Source organism: Pelophylax lessonae (assembly GCF_965119305.1).
Source record: "Pelophylax lessonae genome assembly, chromosome: 2".
Lineage (NCBI taxonomy): Eukaryota > Metazoa > Chordata > Amphibia > Anura > Ranidae > Pelophylax > Pelophylax lessonae.
This window is the reverse complement of record NC_138769.1, coordinates 404,808,509-404,832,457: the sequence shown is the minus strand read 5'-3', so window position 1 is coordinate 404,832,457 and position 23,949 is coordinate 404,808,509. Positions and strand designations below refer to the sequence as shown.

At 37.3% G+C, this 23,949-nt stretch overlaps 1 protein-coding gene across 1 annotated transcript in view; it reads left to right on the top strand.

Annotated features, from left to right (window-relative positions):
* Nucleotides 1–23,949, top strand: part of LOC309548130 (autism susceptibility gene 2 protein homolog) — a gene marked incomplete at its 3' end in the record, with an annotated part of 1,398,280 nt that overhangs the window by 214,621 nt on the left and 1,159,710 nt on the right. The window lies entirely within an intron of this gene.

The window sequence follows — 23,949 nt, the reverse complement described above, 5'->3', positions numbered from 1 at the left end:
TATAAAAGTCCACCTTGAATGCATACTGTATGTATTAAGTTTAATACATCTAATAAATACTGAATGCAGTAAAATGTAAGCTCATATTGTTTTACTTTTCTATTTAATACATCTAACAATATAAGCATGCCACACAGAAGTCAATAGAATGTATGCAATTATGAGAATGAAGCAATTAGTTCTGACATTTGCAATAATTCTTCTTTACTATAAGCTTAATTTACTTATGCTGAATTTGAAATATTCTTCCTTGTTAAATCCAATTACATTCTGTGTATTGACAAAAGCCTGAAGGAGGATGGAAGTTCAGGCGAACAAACAGTTCACCCAAATTAGAAACTCTACATTACAAAGAATCTTTTTATTTCCAATACAGTGAGCAGGTAGTGTAGTTCATTTAGCAGTTGAGTCGACTTATACTGGGGGCTTTTTTTTTGGGAAGTATTAATAAAGAAAGAAAGTACCAGCTTGTTTAGCCAGCTAGTGCGATTTTTTTTTGTTTTTTTTCCCTGCAGAATTTGTATTGTTATCACAAATCTAGACTGTCAAAAAAAAAAAAAAAAAAAAGCACAGCTAATTAGTCACCAGTTCTGGATGCCTTTAATTTGCCAACTTTAGCTTTATAATAATTGTTTCCTATGTGTCCCATCCACACTGCAACTCAGCCTAGCGCTATGCTGCAGCGTGTTGCATTAAAATTCAGACATGCTGCATTTTAGCACGGCACATCGCGCCAAATCTCATGGCCATGTACAGCAATGCAGCGCATTCCACTGCTGTACATTTCTGTGAATAAAGTGTACATTTTGTACACTTCCAATAAACTTCGTACAAAAGAAAAAAAAAGAAAGCTGTGTGAAACACACACCACCCTGCCCCCTACCACAGCCAGCATTGGAGAGCTGTTTTACACATATATTATGCATTCACATAAGTCCCTGCCCTCAAGGAGCTTACAATCTAAGGTCCCTAACTCACATTCATACATATACTACCCTCAATTTAGACAGGAGCCAATTAACCTTCTAGCATGTTTTTAGAGTGTGGGAGGAAACTGGTGTATCTGAAGGAAACACACGCAGGCACAGGGAGAACATGCAAACTCCAGGCAGGTAGTGCCATGGTTGGGTTCCAAAGCAATGACCCTAGTGCCGCTAGAAGGAAGTGCTAACCACTTAGTCACTGTGCTACCCATAGCCACTTACCCAAACATAGCCACTGTGCATTTGTTGGTATCAATGTCACCACTCCAAGCCTATGTAAAAATTCTTTACCTGTGGGACTCTGGGTGTTGATCAAATTGAGCCCAACCATGCTCCACGAACTCAGCTGAGTTTTTGGAGCATGTTCAGGCACCTATTACTATCACATGGAAGCAGGGAGAGTTTCTTTAGCTCTTTGTAAGCCCCAGTTTGCAAATGTAAAGCTTACACAGGGTTTGTGCTCTCTCCCTCAGGTACCAGGTATTTTTTTCACTATTGGTATGTAAAAAGATCAGTGGGGCAATAAAAAGTAAGTATACACTTGTCGTGTGTTTGCCAATAGGGAGAACACAGCATTAGAAAAGCACACGTTTACTGTATAATGATTTTTTAATATGGAAACAAAAGTATTTACCTATGTATTGCTAATTAGAGGGGTCTCTTTCCCCCAAAAATGTGAACTGTCAAAGGTTCAAATGGACAGGAAGTTTTGCACTCTGTCATAAACAAATTTGTTTTATGTTATCCCAGAACCATTTTTTGTCTGACATATAGAAAGCCAAACAGTACTAAAATATTTAGGGATTCCTTTTTTCATTGTAAGGGTTCTTCATCAAAAGCAACTAGGTAAATGCTCCATTCACAATCCTATAAATGGTCAAAAAAAAATCAGTAATTGTAGAGTATCCTTGTATTTTAGAATTAGGATACATGTGTGTAAAGGAGAGGTGTTAGGGATCTTTTTTATCGATCATATGTCTGGTTTGTTCAGTTTATCAGTAGCGGTTAACCACTTTAGGACCGGAGGATTTTCCTGCTTTACGTCCAGGCCACTTTTTGCAACTTGGCACTGTGCGACTTTAACTGAAAATTGCGCGGTCATGCAACAACGTACCCAAACGAAATCTACGTCCTTTTTTCCCCATAAACATAGCTTTCTTTTGGTGGTATTTGATCACCTCTGCGCTTTTGACTGTGTGACACAGGCACAGATTGCAGGTTCAGCTATGCTGAGTCCTGTAATCTGTCCCTGCCTGTCACATAGGAGATTCGCGCGCTTTGTTTACACAAGCGGGCGGATCCCCTCCACTCGATCCCCGATGATCGGGGAAGAGCGGCGGCGATCACCAGACTCCCGGTGTGTCTAAATACAGCAGGAGCGAGCCTCCGGTGCCACGCGTGCCGCCCACAAGGGGAGGAGTCCAGCGACGTAGGTCTATGTCGCTGGACAATAACGAGCCACTTTGCCGCAGTACGCTCAATGTGAGCGATCAGCAAGTGGTTAAAGTTCCTTAGCCATGTCAGAGCCTACAATTATTTTGTCTGGACAATCCCTTTAGATTAGGCTGAAATTTTAAATATGACTGTAGGAAAATTATAAATTAAAAAGGATCATTGGGTTTACATGATAATTGTTGTGCTTTAATTCTGAATGATCTATGAGACGTGGCAGATTTGTTTTCTTGATGTAAATAGTTTTTGCTAAATGTTCTTGTTTCCCACCTCAGAAATGTAAAAGTTATGAACACAATATTATCTGGAAAAATTGTTAAATGAATACACTTCAGATTTAGCACTAATACAGGAGATGTGCAAGGAGAATAATGGGTTGTTTTTGTTTAACAGTAAGCTGATTCTTTCAATGTGCCATTCTGGTATTGCTTGATATGTATTAGAAGTTGTTAATAAAGTCCAGAAATAAAAGGTATGGGGCAAACCCTTTTTCTTGGTGCAAGTTGTTAAGAGGCTTATAGATTTGGAGAGGACTTTTTGAAAGTGCTTAGATTGTTAATATCTCCAGGTGTTGGGATGGTGAATTCCTCACATGTGCATGCAGTTTGAATTTCATCTTTATGGGATTTTGGGACCCAGATGCTAGATTTAGTGAGCAAGTGCCCAACTGATGTACTATTTGTATCCATCTTCTTTTTTCTCAAATACTTAGCCAAATACTTAGAATACATTTCTACAGCTTTTTATTTGAGTGTTGTGTGGTTTTCTGCAAAAAATATATGTGTTACAGATGAGTGATGGGATCTTTAACATCTTCAATAAGGTGTGTGTGTAATACCTAAAACATCTCTAGAGGGACTGTTCATCTTTAGGGCAATACTGCATCTTAGTCAGGTGATGTTGACAATTTGTTTTACAGCAGCGAAGATTAAATGTGTAATATCTACTGGGTGCCAAAATATTCCAAAGCTAGGTAGATATACTATAAAAACAAAAATTAATGCAGCTATGTGTCCAATGAAACGGGATTTATTGCAAAGTGTTAGTATTTGACATGATATCAGTTTCTTGCAATATCCTTTACAGTAGAAATAGATCTGAAAGAAGAAGTAGCATCTATAGGAGCCAGTAAGGCATACAGCAGCATTTTTGTAAGCAAATATGCTGACAAGAAACATATTAAAAGGAATACAGAGCAGTGTGAGCTAACCGTTCTGCTGCTCCTACATTGTCCAGTCAACAGGCTAGGAATGAGGAAAAGGTACCCCGGTTTTCTTCCCCACTGCTTTCTTATATGTTACTCATGTGTTTTTAGATGCTTTCCTTAGCTTTAAAGACATATTGTATTTTAACATTGTGTATGAACAGTGAGACGGAATTTGTTCTTTAGCCTTTCTTCTTTTTTTTGTTGAAGACCCCAGGTTCACTCAAATTGATTTATTCAAATGTAATTTGAAATTTCAATAGTGGTAAAACCTGAAGAAGATGAATGACTGGTGGATGGTAAAAAAAAAAAATGAATATCAGTGTAGATAAGCAATTGCTCATTGCTCAATATCCATGTTTTATTCTAATCCAAAAGATCAGTAGAAACAAAGAGCAAACATCTGTTGTGCTGTTGCCAATGTGTAAGGCTGTAGGAAACCTTCATGTATTCCTTTCTTGGTGGGGAATCAGTTTTAATCAAAAAAAATAATAATCCAAGTTACTCCTGGGCAAACAGTTAATATTATGTGCCCGATATTTGTTCAGACTACACCACATAGGGAAGTAAAAGAACAACTAAACATGCTTCATAAAGAAGATATCACACTGTGATTAAATATCAATGCCCTTAGGCAGCAACTATAGTAAGGACATTTTAAATTGTTGCCTTGGGCCCAGAGATGTTACAGGCCCAGATATTCCCTCTACAATGCTATTGTGCAATCCTATTATCCTTAAGAATTGGAATCCCTCACTTCATTGTGCTATTCTATATTTTTTTCCATTTCTACTTCTTTTTTCAGCCAAGTGTTCATCCCAGTGGAATAGAAAACAATATTCTGAGACAAATGAATGTGTCTGGTGTCTGTAGAGATACAGTAAAAGTATTTTCCTCTAATACAACACCGGTTTCTGCCCTCTCAAAGAATCCTTGTGTTTAGTGTGCTGTGAACAGATTGTAACTGATAATTAAAAATAATGTATAGCAAATAAAATATATTCATTCACTACTAATATATTAGTAAAGCAGAACTCCGGGAACAGGGATTTGTATTTCACAAAATGTTGGGCTTCACAAAATACACAGCAATAGGGAGATGGGAGCGGATAAACATCACTAGCAGTTCAGTCTATGAGACCCTCAAATCTCATATTAAGAGTCGGCCGAAGGATAGTGGGAAGTGTACAATCTGGCATAAAGAAAAGTATTGATTTTAAAGTAGAATGCAAAAATATGGATGTATATCACATCTGATCAGAGGTGACATTTGATTACACAAAGGAATCAACTAAAAAAAAATTGTTCCTGGAATTGGATTTAATAGCTTAGATTGTAAGCTCCGGGGGGAGGGGCTGACTTGACTATACATGATGTAAAAGTACTGCATAAATTGTCAGTGCTATATGCCTAAAAATATGACATTAAATAAATAAATATTGGCATTGAAAATTAGAGATTTCAAACTAAGGTCTGGCAAACGGTTCAGCTTGAGCATACGTTTGGGCTGAGCATTGGCTGTTCAAATTTGCAGGGTGTTGGGTGGGTTTTCGCCCTACCGAATGCCCTTCAATGCACTGTGCTTTTCACAGTGCATTCTGCACCTTAATTGGGCAAACCTTTACTTAACCAAGGCACAGTAAAAGCTGGTTGGTAAAAATCGTAAAATAAAAAGGTGTGGGGGTCCCCCCCCCAGTCCCAAAGGACCAGATGTGGGTGCCAGCTACTTTCCTAACAACCATTAAGCTGTCCTAAATAGCAATGGTAGAAATACTGCTTCTATACTGATGTTCAACTCCTGCCAAATAAGCAATTAGTCCAGTGCTCAGATAAATGCCCAAATAGACAAAGTTCAGTAAGAAGCTGTGTTTTGATCAAACCTTAAGCTCAGCCCTAATTGTTATAGTACATATCACACATTTTTTCATAAAGACTTTAAAAGTGTATGTATTACAAAAAACTTTTTTTTGTTTTAAATAGAAGGATTGGACCCCCTGTCAGGTTTTTATTGCTATCTCTGCTCTGTATTTATTTTGGGGGACATTGTATTGACAAAAAGTACTGGCAAATCCAAATGTTTAAAGTTATCACCAGAACAACTGGTGAGAAGAAATCTAGTCATGAGGACACACTGTTGTGGTGACAGTTGTTCAAGGGGAGAGGAAGTGAAATGAAGAGGGATAGGTTATGCTATCCAAAACTAAAATGAAAAGTTTGGCTTGTACATATACTTTATATCAACTTTCAAATCGCCGTCAGTTTTTAGAAAATCCTCACTATAGTTTGTTCCTTAATTTTTCTTACCTTTCAAATTGAAATGAGCATAAACTCAAATCTTCACTGACAAAGAGGGACACAGTGAGTTTTTACACATTGACATAGAATGTAGAAGCCAAGCTTCTAGTTATGTTATCCTTTTTTGGGACAACAGCTTAGACTAAAGTTGAACAATGCCCTTGCTATAGGTGCAGAACATTTACATACCTCCAAAAGACTGAGTGGAATACTCCCAGGATGTTGCTAGAACGTTGCTAAATGAGGTCTAGTCATTAGTGCCCACCTCCACCATACCAGGAGTGGGATTTCTCTCTGATTAAAACTCCATCACATGCTCTTTCTATTCCCTGATGCAGTAGCTCGGATCTCAGTTTTGAGAGCTCACTCCAATGATTAAGGAGGCAAGCAGTAATGACAAGGCCTCATTTAGCAATATCCTAGCAACGTCCAAGGAGTATTCCAGTCAGGCTTCAGGGCGTAAATGGCCTACACCTACTTAAAGGGCAAAATGGATTAAGTATGCTCCCAAGTAGCAGTACCCTGGGCGTCTAAATAGCGTAATGAGTGCCACATCCTATTACAAGATTAAAAAAAAAAAAGAAAATGGAGAGAAGCATGGACTTTGGAGGCACTGCGTACTTTAAAATATAACATTTTATTAAATAACATGTATAAAAACATTAAAAGAGAAAAAACAAAACAGTGTAACCATCCCATTCATAAAGGGGAACACATGTGTACAGAATAAACAATTCTGGCAGTTACATTTCTGGTGAATAATAAACAAGTACAGATCATTTGAATGACATAATAAAATAATTGATAGTTCACATCGAAGCGATCCAACCGAAGGTGACAGGGGGGTGTATTGTCTTCCCAGGGAGATCGGATGATGTGTTAACACATAGACATTAAATTTTGTTGAGCCATGGTGCTCCACATGTTTCGCGTTAAGCTTCTTCTGGAGCTAAATAGATCAATGCTCTGTACATAATCAGCAAGTAATGACGTTAAAGGTAGCGAGATTAGCAAACAGTGGGAAGAGTGGATGACGAGTCCAAATCATCAAGAGTCAACAAAAACGCGCTGCAAATCACTATTGGCCAGCAGCTAAAGCATATTTCACACCAGCTGGTATGCCAAAAAGGTATCATATGATAGAGCAGAAATAACTGCATAGTATATAAAGGAAGTACTCAGGTCTATTTCATGAAGGAACCAGTAAGTATACCCCTAAGGGACTCCTGACGAATGTATGTCACCCTCCCCGGATGGGGAGTAAACCGGGCAAAATTAAAGGGCAATATTTAACTGTAATCAGAGCTGCACAGTTTGTTGTTATCTACAGACTCCTCTTATATGCATAGGCTGTTTTTTTGGTAAAGTTGAACTAACCCTGCAAAGCAACAATTCCACTAAAATAAAACTTCAGAAAAACAGTGTCTCTGTAAAGATGGCATTGGACACTGCTTTAAAAAATACATTGTGGCTATCACTGTGAGGCTATCAAGAAAAAATGCCAGACAAGATTTGGTGTCCTGTTTCAGAATCAAACTGGCTGTATTTGAGTTTTAAGTTCAACACTGTAGATAGGATACTACAGACATTTTGGGAGGGAATTAGAGAACTATTCAGCAAAACTGGGCACTTAGTAAAAACAATGGCTGATTTATATCTACAAATGTGCTCCGGGGTCAGATCTTCTTTACAGATTTCAGAATTGATAGTGACTACTGAAAGGTAATAACATGTAGTGGCTGAAGGATACAGAATAAAAAAGGACAATGAAAAATCTTCCCTGTAAATCAGTGTTGACCGAAGCTCAAAGAAGCTAAGAGTAGGATACACATATAAAAATATTTGTTCTTGAAAAATACAGAATAAAATTAAACTTTCCATTTCTTACCTCTGCTCCACCTCATGCTGTTATAAAAGTTTCTCAGCTGCTCACTTTACATTCTAGGCCGCTTTCATGCAAGAACTGGTGGGGAATAGGAACTCCCTCCCACTGACATTCTTGTGCACTTGCCTGCCAGGTTCAAAGCCATAAATATCTTTTATGTTACCATAAATTAATCACTTGGCTTATCTAATATTGATATAGTGATTCTGTTGTTCTCAGTGCTGCTAACATATAGGTCATTGTCTTATACTGCTACAGACATTAAGAAGCTGAGTTAAAACATCTTACACTTTTAAAGCATTTTATCAAGGGAATCTCCCAAGTGAGATATTGTCCTCAATTGTTATGATTCAGTATTATTGTCATTTTTTCTACTATATCTGAAATATTGATTACTGTGAATTTTCACACTTTTATGTGCTAGCACAGTCACATTATGACACGTTTGATGTGCAGTGACCACAGAATCACTGTCTTTTTTTTTCCTATGAATTATTTTTTTTTTTATTGTATCTCAGATATGAATTGTTTAGGGCTAAATATACTACTTAAGGCCCTATTCACACTGATAACATGTGCAACACATGTTGCTCTGATGCTGTGCCATTCATTCTTATTGGTACACCAATGGACTTTGTGAACACATTTGTGTCGCAGGGCACTGCAACACACAGCAACACAATATCATCTGTTGTGGTTCACTGCATTGCAATGATTGGGCTTCCTGAATGCAAGGGAAATTATGGCGTGACATAACACATACTATTATTTAAAAAATATATACCGGTATATATTATTTTTTAAAAATACAAAAATAATTATTATTAACAAAAAAAAGGGGCCCTTGGTCTTTTTTCTGCCATCATTTTTCTATGTTTCTATTATGCATGCATGGACAAAGCACACCGGTGCTCTGTAGGGAAAACCAGGCAAACAGCTACATTTGTAAAATTCACATACATTTACTGTTTTACCTGCTACTGTTTCTTATTTTGTACAACCATTCTTGTGAAATGCACATCTCTGCTAATAGGTTAGGTTATTTTGTTACTTTCCTGAGTCTGCTTTATTGCTTCCTAACTTCCTTTCCTTTCAACTGATTGGACTTTTATAGTGCTTTTTAATTTTAATGCTGAGTAACTATCCAATGAGAAGGATGAAGGGGGTAGTTTACAAATGTAGCCAACCCACTTACTGAAGTGAGCCACCCATCTGGCTATTAGGGATGATCGAACTTTTGAAAGTTCGGTTCGGCCAGAACACCCGAACTTCCCAAAAGTTCGGGTCCGGATTCCAGAACCCCATTGAAATCAATGGGACCCGAACTTCGGTAATCAAAAAACACCATTTTGAAGCCCTAAAACCCAATAAATGCCCCTAAAAAGTGCCTAGGGTTCTGGGTCATGCCCCAGGGACTATAAATCCGTCAAAAAAAGTTCTTAAAAATTGTCATTTTTGATAGAGAGCCAATTATTGAAAAAATTATTGGAAAAAAAAATGAGATTTCTTTGGATTTAGTGTCTGGGAGTCTAAAAAGTGTACCTGTGAAGTTTCAGCTCTGTAGTATGTCCAGAACCAGAAAAAAAGATAGTTTTTCTTATAATTTTTAGTAGAGCAGGGATGGGGTTCCGCTCCTTTCACACCTGGGCGTTTTTGTTTTAGGCGTTTATTGGGCTTTTTTGTGGACGTCTTTGGAGGCAGGCATGACATCTGAACTTCTGTATAGGGGTATATACACACACACATATATATATATATATATATATATATATATATATAGATATAGATATAGATATAGATATAGATATAGATATATATATATATATATATATATATATATATACACATACACACACATAGGTGTGAAAGGAGCGGAACCCCATCACTGCGCTACTGACATAATTTCAGTAGCGCAGGGATGGGGTTCCGCTCCTTTCACACCTATATGTGTGTATGTGTATATGTGTATATATATATACATATATATGTGTGTGTGTGTGTGTGTGTATATATACCCCTATACAGAAGTTCAGATGTTATGCCTGCCTCCAAAGACGCCCAAAAAATGCCCAATAAACGCCTGCAACAAAAACGCCCAGGTGTGAAAGGAGAGGAATCCCATCCCTGCGCTACTAAAAATTCTAAGAAAAATTATCTTTTTTTTCTGGCGGTCACCCTGACATGGATGAGTTTGGTCACCCTGGCATAGCAGTCAGAGTCAGTTCACCATAAACTACATTACGGTCACCCTGACACTTAATACTTTCCCTACAGAAACTAGATTATTGAATCTAACTATAGTGGTACATAGTACCCTAACTACACTGCATTTCCCTTACTCACATTAATAATTGCTAAATGACACTGGAGCAGCAGGAGTAACAGAAATGCTTCCACTCTATTCCACAGCCTCTCTATTACAGTGCTAGATATTTGGCGGGGCTATGTTATATACTGGGGGGCGTATTCACTACTGATTAGCCTCTGGACCCCCTAGTCACTCCAATCACATTCCTAGCAGACTCCTGCCCCCTCAACTGGCTTTTACTGACGTTTCTGGTCCAATCACGGGCTTTTAAAGCCCAGTTCCTGTCCCATTGCATTTTGGGCGGTTCTGATTGCCGAATTCCGAACTTTTACCGCAAAAAGTTTGGAATTCGGCTGAATATCGAACAGCCAATGTTCAAGTCGAACCGATGGTCGACCCGAACCGTTTGATCATCCCTACTGGCTATACAGTAAAACAAATGTGTGTGAATCACAGTTGGCTATAAAATCAGACATCATGCTAGGCACTATACTTATTTTTAGTTGATTTGCAATTATACACTGTAACTACATGTAGTATGCATACAGTGCCCATCCATAATGTTCACACATGGTTCAATAGGAAAAGACAATGCAGCCATAATGTTTTAGTGTAGAGTAACTTGCTAAAAAATGTTGCACTCTCATTCATCAGAATTTTATCAGTGTACATAAAACTGTATCTCTAATCAGATCCTTTTTTTAGCTTTGGCTAGGGTAGGGAAGTTATAGACCTCTATCAAGTTTTTTTTTTTTTTTTTAATGCTATCTCCTATTGAGGAGGTTCGCCGCTCTATTAGTACTGTTGATGACCATTGTCACTAGAAAAAGGAAGGAAATCACAAATGTTAAGGTTGTCCCCAGAACATAAGAAAAAGAGAGATCTGACAGTGGAGACAACAGATTGGGCACAACTGTCTAAAGCCTGGTACACCCTTTTAGTTTTTTTATTCAACCCAGTGGGTTGAATGAAAAAATAAAGCTGTCAGCCCTGTTAGAAGCCGCTATACTAACTGAGCTATTGTGTTCTGACGCCCAATCCCCCGCAGACATTTACCTACAGGTAAGCCTATAATATCCAATGTGTTTTCAAAGTGTTCCTTTAATTTTTTGATAGATAGATAGATAGATAGATAGATAGATAGATAGATAGATAGATAGATAGATAGATAGATAGATAGATAGATAGATAGATAGATAGATAGATAGATAGATAGATAGATAGATAGATAGATAGATAGATAGATAGATAGATAGATAGATAGATAGATAGATAGATAGATAGATAGATAGATAGATAGATAGATAGATAGATAGATAGATAGATAGATAGCAGAGTTCAGGGGATTTTTACTGCAAGTTGTATTAAGAACAAAACTAATAATAATGCTCCAACATTTATAGTGTGAAGAATTAGAATGGATGAAAGAGATTTGCTGGAAACACTCAAAGGTGAGATCAGTTAATGAACTAGGGGATGTCTAATTCCTAGATGCCTTCATGAAAGAGGGAGATTTAATGGAGGTACTGAATTAGCTGGTAAACTAACAAGATACAATACACACAATATTGTTGTATCCTCTAGAGGGGTAAGGATATTGTGTGGAATGAGCAGTAAATAAGAAGAACACAGGTTTAATAAAATATGACATTTGGGGCTGAATCCTGATGTATAAATATATCTGACATCACAAACATACTCTTTCAGCTTCTCATACAAAAAGGCTTAGTATGAGAAGCAATATCATAGCACAAAGTCTAGAAGAAATACAAACCATTACTGGACTGAACAATATTTTAGGTTTGAAATGTACTAGAAACTAGTCAACACAAAAGTTTCTCTTTATTTGTTTGCCTGTTTCCAGAAAATAGAAGGTTAAAAAAATAAAGAAAATACAGAAAGAATTAACTTTATAAAAATGTGTCCTTCTTCAAGATGTCGCATCATTCCGCTGCTGAAGTCTTTAGGACCTTCCCCATTCTATCCAAAACTAAAAAAGATTTATGCTATAGATACACTTTAAATATTCTATACTATGTTAATTCTCTGCCAATACTTAAAAAATACAATACATTGAAATTTCAACACACCTTTCCCTGGGAAGAGGGATAATCAACAATTAAAACGTCACTATCTTGCGGAGCTAAGAGCACCGTGCTCCCAGCTGGGTATTGTGGTTTCTTCCACCAGCTCCTACATTGCTTGTAGTGGGGAACATGTTGCCACATCTGGAAATAGTAGATAGCAGCTGTGCTAATAGCCCTGCAGGTTGCAAAAATGTCATTTGCTACTCACCAGAAAGATAAGTATTCAGCTTCTTCTTTTACAAGGTTTCTCTGGTTTGATTTATTTTATACAGGTAACAAGGCCACTTTAAATCATTCTATGTATTCATATCTTACTGCACACCTACTGTATAAAGTTTTGTTCATTTGGCACCACGAAAAACAAAAGAAAAATGTCAGTCTTCAGCTGACCACTCATCACTGTTGCTTGAAAAAGAAAGTGTAGAGAATATTTTAAAGCTGTGAGAATCAATCTTTCAATGGGGACACCTGTTCTAATGACAGCTTTCTAGACATCGAATTCCTCTCTCTTTGCAAAGATTTTCTTTTACTCTCCGTTGAGGCTCAGGGACAGGAAGTACAGGGAAATCTCCCTAATGGGAGACAGACAGAAAAAATAGATTCACAGGGGATTTAACCCTTTCATACTCTATCCAAAAGTAAATGAAATGCTTAAAAAGGTATATTTTTCTGAACTGTCAAATCTTTTTTCTTGATTTTTTTTTCTAGATCCTAGAAACTATATTTTTAGCTGAACGAATGGTGCCATAAATACCATCTAGCAAAGATAAATAAATAGTAATAAAAAAAAATTAAACATATTAAAAAAAAAAAAGCAAGTGGGAAAGTTACAAGTTGTTGGAAGTAGGAGAAATATTACATATAAAAAGAAAAGAAAAGCAACTATAAACTTTTGGTTATTCCTCTATAGAATTGAAAGAATTTAGAATGTACAGAATAAATAGTTGTAAATTGTAGTCTGTAGTTTACAGCATTTGCAACTTAATCTGTGCTAGCCTTTAGCTTCTAATGTTTAGTTATTGTGCAGAATCAACATCACATAACCCTTTTAAATGCAGAATTACAGTTCAAGCAAAGTGTTAAACAAACTGTTAAATAAACATGTGAACATAAAATATAGTTATACTGAGTGCCTAAAAGACTCTGCACATGTTTACCTGGGAGACAAAATGGACAGTACTTGGCAGCTGCCCAGAGAGGCTGTAAACTAAATTTCAGCTTGACACACCAGTGAATGGCCCTGTTCATTGAAATCAGGCTTAGTCCTGGAGGTATCGTTTTGGAATGCATCTGAAACCGCTTTATTTGATGAAATGTCAGTTCTCTTTATTGCTTACAGGTGTTGCTTACAGCCAACAATTAAATGTATTAAGTATTCACTTGTAACGAGACAAGTTCAGTAATGTGATATTTGAGCTTACCTTTCATCATTTATTTATTATATATGGATCACATGTTCATATTAAGTGATAAACTAATACATGTGGTTTGCAAGTAACAATGTTCAGGAAAAACAATCAGTCAGTTAGAGTGGAAATCTGCTTTGCTAAACTACTCATTTTGTTCTTCTTCCCCTTATTAAGAAAGACACCTGCAAGTTCACACCTAAGAGGAATATTGCAACCTGAGCTGCTCCCCATTTATTCATGATCATTCGGTGCTTTCTGTTTCTATCTCTTTCTCAATCTCTGCATATGATACATTTTAAAAATGTATTTCTTAACCTATATATAAGTCTTGCACATCTTTACTTGAGAATTCTATTAATGCCCTCAAAAAGAGGTTTTCATTCATGACCTCCCCTCCACTTCTAACCACCGCTATCATTTTTCTTACCACCAGGGTTTCTGTTGTAGCTCAAAGAAACAACTTTCCTAAAAAGATGCATAACCTTGTAACCTTGACTTACTTTGTTTCTATGATCTTAGGATCTGATTGTTTCTTCTTTGCTGCATTATGCACCATACTACCAACTGTCCATGGAACAAGTCTACATGACATTTTGTCGTAACCCTTTTTTTTCTACTGTAAGTTTTTATGGAATTTTCCAAATCCATATCGTTTCCTGCAATCCTAAGCAGCTTTAAAAAAATTTGCTCTGTAAGGACGACGATAGAGAGTTTTAATGACATAATCAATTCTGGACATTATGGGCTTCCAAAAGCAACTAGTAAGAGGTTCAAAGATTTAGGGGAGCAGTTCAGTTCACTAGCTGTCCATGTGAGATTTTTGTACATGTAGGGTACCTGCAAATCTACCTACTCTAGGTCAGATCTTAGTCTGACAAAATCAGTTCACTTTGCTCCATTTTCAGATATCTCTGTGTCAAAATGAATTATTTATAACCCAATCCTACATACATACTAAAACTTTGTGTAAGATTTGCAGCTAATAAATTCATGGTTTCAAAGCAATTTTAAAGACGATGGCCATCGTGCACCTTGTCTTTCAACTAACCAATCAATCAGTCATACCTCATAAACCTTTAGGACCAGTGTTGATGGGTTTTTGACATCAGTTTGAAATGCTTCTGAGATCATTCAGAATTCATCACAGGTACATTTGATTTTCAGTGGAAATGCTTCAAGCTGTGTTTTAACAAAATTACTGTGGTTACTGTGATTTAAAAAAAAAAACTATCAACACTTGCCATTTTATTTATTTTTTGCCTCTTTTTTGTTTTACTTTAATATAATACCATTCACATAAAGTTCAACATTAAAGAAGAATTTACAGTCCCTACTCCAGTAACTAACATAGCAACAATACAGTCCCATGGTGATATAAACTTTTGAAAGAAAAGGGGGGAACTGACAAGCATACCACTGCTTAAACAAACAAATACATTTTCCTTTAAAAGTCATCCAGTATCTTATGTGTTGCCAACCTCAATAAAAGTGTACCTAGAAATACCTGTAAGTGCCTAAATTCTAATATTATAATTTATTTCCAATGGTGTTACCTATAAGCTGCTTGTGAAGCAGTAGGTGTATGACCCCAGTTGGGTCCCTACATGGTCACTTTCCAAGAAACCCTGTATTCTATTTAATATTGTGTCTAAACAGATGTAAAAAGCTATCATTGCAGTTTCTATGTAGTAAGTATAAAAAGAATACCAGCTCTTAATTCAGCCTGTCAGCTTCCTAAGTGTTTACAGCAAGAGTATCTTTATGACAGGGATTGTGAAAAAGGTGCTAAGCAATGAAATTACGGTATGCATACAACTGCACAAAGACAACCAATGGCAGGCTTTGTATGGGGTAGGGTACATGAACTATCTCTGCATTACCATAGTTAATTAATTATTACTGACAGCCAGTCATAACCATACAAAGATGGTAATTGTTGTTATTTTTGCCTATGGTATCTTTTAGTTGGAGTTGTTCAAAAACAAATGTTTAATTTCATTTGCATCAAATGAAGATTATTTATTTACCAAAATGGTGCTGTTAGTACTCTATACAGATCAAGTTGGTGGATATTATAAATACTCTAGAAAGTGCTTGAAAATATATCCACTTGACAGAAAGGCTGGATAATGGTGATTGACAGTATCTGAAAACACTGGCAAAATGTATTGAAAAAAGACATAGTTCTGACAAAGACTCCTGTCATTTTTTTCTCTTACAACCTCCAGATAACACTTTCAACACACTGAGAGGGAAAAAATGCTCATGGTATTTAGTGGACCAAATAAACAAGCAAATAGATTAGTGCTGAGACAGCAATTGCAACATCTACAGTATATTTTACCACATGTTATAATTAAAAATAATGATATTATGTAATAAGGTTGAAAGTAAATACACTGTAAAGGCAACTCTGCTTATGAAATATGCCAGTACACAACATACACAGGTCAAAATACCAAGCATACACAGTACATGGCATACATCTAACCAAAGACGGGGCCCCAGGCAAGGTAACAGCTTTGGCTCTTATCTCCATCCTTTAAATTGAAAATGATTAGCATTAAAATAAGCAAAGAAAATTGTCCAGTTTGCTTTCTGTACTGTCATGGCTCCTCTTTTTCAGATACCAAGTGCATCCTCCCTTTTGAAGTATCAGGCAGGTGTACAAGTTGGCCATTTCATTGTCCCCCTGATTTGCTGCAGGAGCAGGACTGTTGGGGCTGCCACCCTTGGACATCCATTGGGCACTAGGCTCTTGACTAGGCTGCCTTGTGGATGATAAAACCCTGCATATGCCATGCTCACCACAGAGTGTACAATGGAGAATAAAAGTGCAAAGCATGCACAGGAAAGAGAACACAACATGGAGCACATTTCTGCACATTCCTCATAAGCAAATAAATGCCCTAAATGTACTATGGAATTCAGAGCCATTTACCATGTGACTTGCCAGTTTGTCAAAGTGTCTGTCTTCAGTGTTACCAAATCTTAAACATGTGTTCTTGTGAATAATAGATAACTTTCCCTCTATATTCATTGTGGGATTAATCTAAGAAAGAAATTATCTTTAAACAAATTCAGCCTGTGTCTCTTACTGCAGCCTCATGAATGATGTCCATAAATAAGGCCTAGCCTTATTTAAATTACCAGAGAAGAAACACTTTACGCACAGTTGATAACATATGGTACTCATGGGTACAACACCTGTAATCCTGTTCTTGTTTTTAGAGGGAAAAGGGAGTGTGAGGGGATGATTAAACTACCTATTTTTTAAGGGTGGGGGGGAGCGGGGGTTTGTCTGACTGCTTGCAACTGTATATGTAAATATTTTGATGACTAAAAATGTCCTTGTAATCTTAACTATAATAGCCATACATAGAATACTATGGTGAGGTATAAAGACATTTAGGATTAAAGTGTATCCTAATCGATGAACAAACATCTTATGTTTTACAGCTTTTAAATCTTTTTCTGTGGTGGCTATATTAATTTTCTTTTCCCAGCCTTTCCCAGATAGCAGGCAGTTGATCTGCATGTTTGAAAATAACTTGCTAAGCTATTGCTAGTCTTGCCAGGCTTCACAAGTTTGTTGCTCAATTGCAGCAAGTCCACATTGCATTACTCCAGGTCAACTTTCTTTGCAAACATTCTGCAATGTCTGCTGCAAGTTCTGGCTCAGTTATGTTGTGCAATAGTCATCCCACCACAGGGGTCACTGTCAATGAATTTTTATGCTGTAGACTTGCAGAGCTCTTGCTGTAGGCTCACCACTGCAACTTTGCTTTTGCTAAAGACTTGCCACACAAATTTGCTAAAATTTGGAAAAAGGTCAACTAGAACTTGTGCTTCAAGTGCTCTTAAAAGTGTACCACTTCCCAGTGAAAATGTGCAGCAAGTTAACAGTCTTACAATTGAACACTACCAACAATTTGTGGCAAGTTATCCTGGCTATCTTGGTTGCTCCTTGTCCTAGAATGTCAATACCCATTCACGGCACTGTATCTATAGAGTGTTGTGACCCTAGGACAAGAAGTTTGTTAGGACTACAGAACACCTTTCTGTCTGCCCATTTCCACAATATAGTGAGAAGGTATTCTGTAATCCACAGAAGTGAGCATGATAGAGCTGATAAGACCGATTGCAATAACACTGCAGAAAAAACCCTTGTTATGGTCCAATAAATACTAGCTTAAATATTGCTGCGAGACTTGTTATTGTTTTATTTTATTTTTTTCACTCTTGCCTTTTGAAACTCCATATTGATGATAAGTGCAGTGGACTATGTCAAAAAAATAAATGAAGGGTAAGATTTGCACATCAGGTCATCCTGGGTTTAGGGGTTACTGAGGTTGCTGGAGACTTTGGGTGAAGATATGAGCAGGTGATGGTGATGGTCTGCATTACATTTTGTCAGCCATTTGACTTTTATTTTACAGAAAAGTTTATTTTCAGCCCTTTTAATTATTTTTTTTATTTTTAACCAGCCTTTCATCAAGATTCTACCCTGCTTTTTACTAAGCAAACCTTTTCAGCTTATATCCAGTTCTTCATTAGTTACTACTGATGTACAGTACATAGGATGGTTGGCCTCCTGAAGCAGGGCTATTCTAATTGCTTTCACAGGTCTACTGAACGTGTATCACATTCTTTTTACTGACAAATTTTTTTTCTTTTTTCAGTTCTGCCTGTCTGTGAGCTGAAAACATAAAAAAAAGGTCTAGCAGCAATTAGCCAAGGGGCTGTAGATGTCAGTACAACATTTCACAGCATTAGTTAGAATTACCCTTCTGGAAGGATCTGGTTGACTGTTTGCTAGCATATTTTCTTCTTAAGAGTTAAACTGGACATCAGGCTTTTTTTTGTACAGTTTGTTATCTGAAAAGATCGTATTACTTCCGGTAGATTGTAATTGATTGGGTAATCTCTGTGTGGTCAAATCAGGGTATATTTCTTGCCAACTCTGAAATACTCTTGTGTGGTGGGCATGTTAGCACATCACACATCTCTGTGTAAAGTGATGCTTCATTCACGTCACTCTACAACAGTGCTGTGTGTTACACCGCTGTAGAGTCAAATGCATTCCTTTTTTTTTGTTCCAAACAAGTTTTATTGGGAAAAGAAGAAGAAGAATACATAATGTTGACATATAAAGGATAATTAAACATTGGAAATGTATACAGTACACAGTGGATGTAGCAATAATCATTGGAGCATATCAGAACAGTTGAAGTAGCCATGGGTCCTAACATTCAACAGGAGCCTGTGCAAAAATTAAACAAGGTACTTAATCAAACCATAGCTTATGAAGTGGGGTGAACGTTAGAATGCTACCGCTTACTCCTTGTTCTAGGACTAGCCCAAGTGGGCTGGTATACATGTTTGATTGTCTAGTTGGGTAAGGAAGAATTAGGCCCTAAAAATGGGTTGTGACTGTGAGGGAGGCTTTCTAGACTTGTCAGCTTATTAGTGTTGGATGTAAGGATGACAGCTTACTACCTGAGCTAAAGTAAGTACAAAGATATGTATGTGAGAAAGGATAGCACGGATAAGAAGGAGAAAGGAGAAAAAAAGGGGGGAGGGAGAGGTGTTGGGAAAGGTGTGTAGGGGGGTGGAAGTAAGGATAGAAGGAAGTCTGAGGGTGTCATCTCCTCAATCTCCACAGAGGGCAGCATATAGGTAAAGATCAGTACATGGATCTGCTCAAGAGGGATCTACTTTAAAGGGGGTCCTCCCAGGCTAATCCCTTGGGTAGGGATGGGAAGTCCTTTGTTTTAGGTTGAAGGAATGACCTAAATACTGTATGAGTATCAGTGAAGGTAGTCAACTGTCTATTGGGGAGGTCGGCATGGTTTAATCCCATCAGGGATAAGTATCTCTCTGTGGAATGGAAGTGGGTCCAAGAGGCCGAATTTGTAAGAATTTGGATAGTGAATTCCGTGCTATATGAAGTAGCTCCTCCGTTTCTGTGATTTTATCAATACGGTTAAGCCATTTAGGGGTAGTGGGAATGTGGGTTGATCCCCAGTGAGGTGGGATACATAACTTAGCTGTGTTGATCATTTGTATGACTAGGCCCTTCTGGTATGAGTAAACAGATGTAGTGGAATGGTGAAGAATGAACTGGGCTGGGGTGTATTCTTAGGAGTATCTGGAAATTTGTGATGTTATTTCATGAACTTGGGTCCCAAATGATTGTATTGGTGGGCATGACCACCAGATGTGCATACATGTGCCTGGTTCCCTGAAGCATCTCCAGCATCTGTCCAGTGTCTGGATTCAATTGGCAAATGCACTTCTGTCCTGTGTGCTACAATAAAATGCAGCATGTCTGCATTTTAATCCTTTTTATCCAAAATTGCCTGACATAGAAAATATATCTTGGCCCCATACATGGAAATGTTTATTTAAGAATAAAAAACAGGGATGCGCTAAACCCACACATCAATACGACTAGGGGCTGAAACATAGCCTGTGTATATGGTACATTAAAATTGCATGTACAGTATACTATAAACTTGTGTACACCCACCTCCAAGGAAAACACTGGAATTGTATTCTCAATTAACACATAGGGAATGATCCCTATTGATCAATTGTAAAGGTTCTTATAATTATGATCAAGTATCACAGAGGTCCTCTATCTACAAAGTGTGTCAATCCATAATAAGTTACACACTCTGCAGATATGTTTAGGAGTTCACTCGAGTGAACTTCCTACTCTGTCTTAAGGCATGGACTAATAGACTAAGAAGACAGTGACTACGGGAGGGCTTGTCTGCACTCTCTAAAGCCCAATATACCAACTGTTCCAGTTCCAGCCTAGTAATAAACTATACTTCATCCTCTGACCGACCAAAGGGCCCATTACAAAAAATTCACTTAGAGGAACTGGTGTTGTCCTTGATAATAGTGCTGAAGCTTGCCACCTCTCTCTCATTTTACATATTACTATTGCCATTGAGGCAACCTATTACAATGATTAGTCAATAGAAATAGCACTTCACTTAGGAGCACTGGAGCTTTGCCTGATCAGAACAACATTTGGACAAATCAAAGGATACTTTAATATGCTGCAAGGGCCTGATGTTATACCTTTGAGAAGCTTTAAAGGATAATTGGACAAACTGGTAAACTGCATTCTTGCCCTTCACATTAGGTCACTGCATATAAAAGTACAGACTTTCACTTTAGTCTTAACCAAAAAAGCACTCCTTTGACCTGCTCATAGCTGTTTACATCCTAATAAAGCTAAAAGGAAATGAGAACGCCATTACTAAATATGGTGAGATTAGGTTGTTAATACTGCCTGCCAGTTGGCAGTGCCCATCTTGGTCATTTTAAATTTGGTTATATTTATTCTTTTGATAAAGGAGGCATGGTAGGATATTTTGATATCCTATGAATTATAGTAGTTCTAAAGTCAAAATATATATATATATTTTTTTACCGAAATGCATTCTGTCCATTAAGGTGAAAAGCCCCCCACTACCTATCGTACCACTCATCTCTAAACACTTTGATCATAGGAGCCATAGGCTCCTTTGGTTGTCAGTCAAATTCCTGTGAGGAGGGAGGGGCGTTGAGGCTTACAAGCACTGTATATATCTATTGACGTACACAGCCAGGATTTGGAGTGCACTCGCACAGGCACAAAGCATCCAGCTTGCTAAGGGGTACTCGAAAGAAGAAGACAAAATAAATTAGTCATCCTGTTTTAGTGATCTGTCTTTGTAAATTTTTAGTGGTAGTACATAGAAATTTCTAAAAATTATAGCATAGGAAGCTGGTAGAGCCTTTGATCTTCTTATGATCCTTCTTGTCCAGAGGAAAACTGAATACTGATAGTTAAAATATGAATGGTTAGCATGAATAATACAATTATTTTATGTGCATTAGGATAACAACCCCTTACCATATTTACTGTATATTTAATATCAAGGTGCCAATCTTTTTGGTTTATTTAATGCCATGAGTTGTAGTAACCAATAGTGGTGTACCTGAAATATTATTTTTTTAAAGATGATCTTCTTCTGTAGATGCAGTGCTATAAAGCCAAGCAGAGGTCAAAGGGCTACTCATAATTATTGTTTTTGGGCCCCTTCATTTGATCTTTTCCTCATTAATAATTTACTATGCCTTGCTCTGCACTGTGTCTTTGAGTTGAGATAGCAATTCTAGTACAGGATAAGTTTTTATTCCTCATGTCAGCACTGCCCTCTGATGGCTTATGATCTATTAACTGATGAGATAGTTATTAACAAGCACCAGAGGTAGAGATTTACAGAATAATTAAAACAGAAGCAGGGAGATCCTTGCACTGTAGATCCTCAGGTAAAGATTTATCTCCAACAAGGAGAACAGTACAATAATGACCACACCAAACCTCACTTCAAAAGTCATGAGACTAGCAGTCAGAGACAACAGTTCGGTAAATGATCTTGCACTGCAGATAAGCTGCTTTTAGGCTAGAGAGCAGGGGTGCCTAAATACAGTCAATTCCATTAACGAGGGCTTCCAGATTCTGATAAGCCCCCCTCCCCCGCCAACAAACCCCCACAACTACCAGCCAGGGCTGTAGGGAAGAGGCCCTTGTCCTTATAATCATGGCCACAAGGTGCTTTACCAGCCCCCCCCCCCCCCCCGAAAAGCTCCCCCCATGTTGAGGGCATGTGGCCTGGTATGGTTCAAGAGGGGATGCCATATGCTTCTTCCCCTTCTTCATACTTTTTTTTTTTTTTACATGAAGCAACACCTTAAATTCCATCCAGAATCAAAGGGTCTGGTATGTATTTTGGGGGGGGGGGCTCTATGTGCAAATTCTGTTTTTCATTCCTGCTGCAGGATGTGCTAAAACAAAGCTTTCAATTAGAAAGGAAAACGAAAACAGCACACAGACCTTTCAAAATGCTCCCCCAAATTGCATAGCTGATCCTTGGAGAGGCCTGTGTGCTCTTTTTCTGTTTTTTCTGTACATCACAGGGTTACCCCTTCCCCCCTTTACAGGCAGGATTATGTCACCCTTGGCATATTATTTAAATAAATTGGACATTTTTAATTTTTAGGATTAAGTATTTAAAAAAAAAACTGCTCCTGCCTGCCAATTGGAATTTAATTTTTGTTTTGTTTTTTTGCATTGGTTCATTTTCCCCAGGGCAGTGCCCACCCTACCCTCTTGCATATTAGCCAAGCAAATGGGTATGTTTAATTTGACTGGTCATACAATACTCGTGGTTTCTCATTCAAATGTGATATACAGCGCACAATATAAAATGTCCATTATTTAAAAACATGTCCCATGATGTCCAAAAAAATAATTATATCCTACACATTTTTCTAATCGACTCCTATGCAAAAATGTGGGAATCTTGAGTGAAAACAATTAGACCCTCATGACTCTTCTGCAATAAAACATTTTTTACCTGCCTATTCACAAACTTATTTTTAATTAACTGCATGCACAAGGGAGAGATTGATGCCAGTGAGGAAACTTGTGGATGTCACATAACTGAAAGAAAGGTATTCATGGCATTTTGTTTTCCTTTAGGTAATACTGATCAAATGAATAAAAGCTGAGTTCTGATTGTTTGACACATTAAACACCAATTTATAGACAATATGCACTATTGCAATATGCAGTATGAAATAGCACTTTTTTTTAATGACAAAGCATATGGAGATGGAGTAAAGATGGTTGTTAGATGGAGATGGAGTAAAGATATTGTTACCAAGTGAACTGAAAAGGAATTGATCATTTAATTCTATTAAAATGTTATGCTTTTTTAACAGATAGATTAACCAAAAAAAACCTAACAAATTAACACTGATGACTTATTGGGAAATATTGTTTTTTTTTTTTTCCAGCAGCACCAAAATAGTACATTATGTTTGTGTCAATGCATATAAACAAATAATGTAAAGTAGCATTTCCAGAAAACATGGAATCTTGAATTGTAGCCACTTTGGTGAAGAGAGTCTGTAAAAGACATTATGCAGAAGAACAGTTGTTTTCTTTTTTTCTGCATAGTTTTAAAATTCTCTGCTTGCATGCACAGCATCAAAGCATTTTAATCAGCCTGATTTTATTCCAATGTACAATTACTCTTATTACTTCTACAAGTAATGAGGTTTACAGACATGGTCTCCTCGGATAGACTAATATTACTTGCCTATTCAAGCGTGACAATTTTAAAAATGTAATATGTGGCTGCAGGTCTGTGCTTTTTTATGCTAGTTCAGGTACACATTATACCGTGGAGCCCTAAATAAGAAATTATAGTAAGGAGAAAAAGTAATATTCCAGCAGTATTTAATCTGCAGTTCATT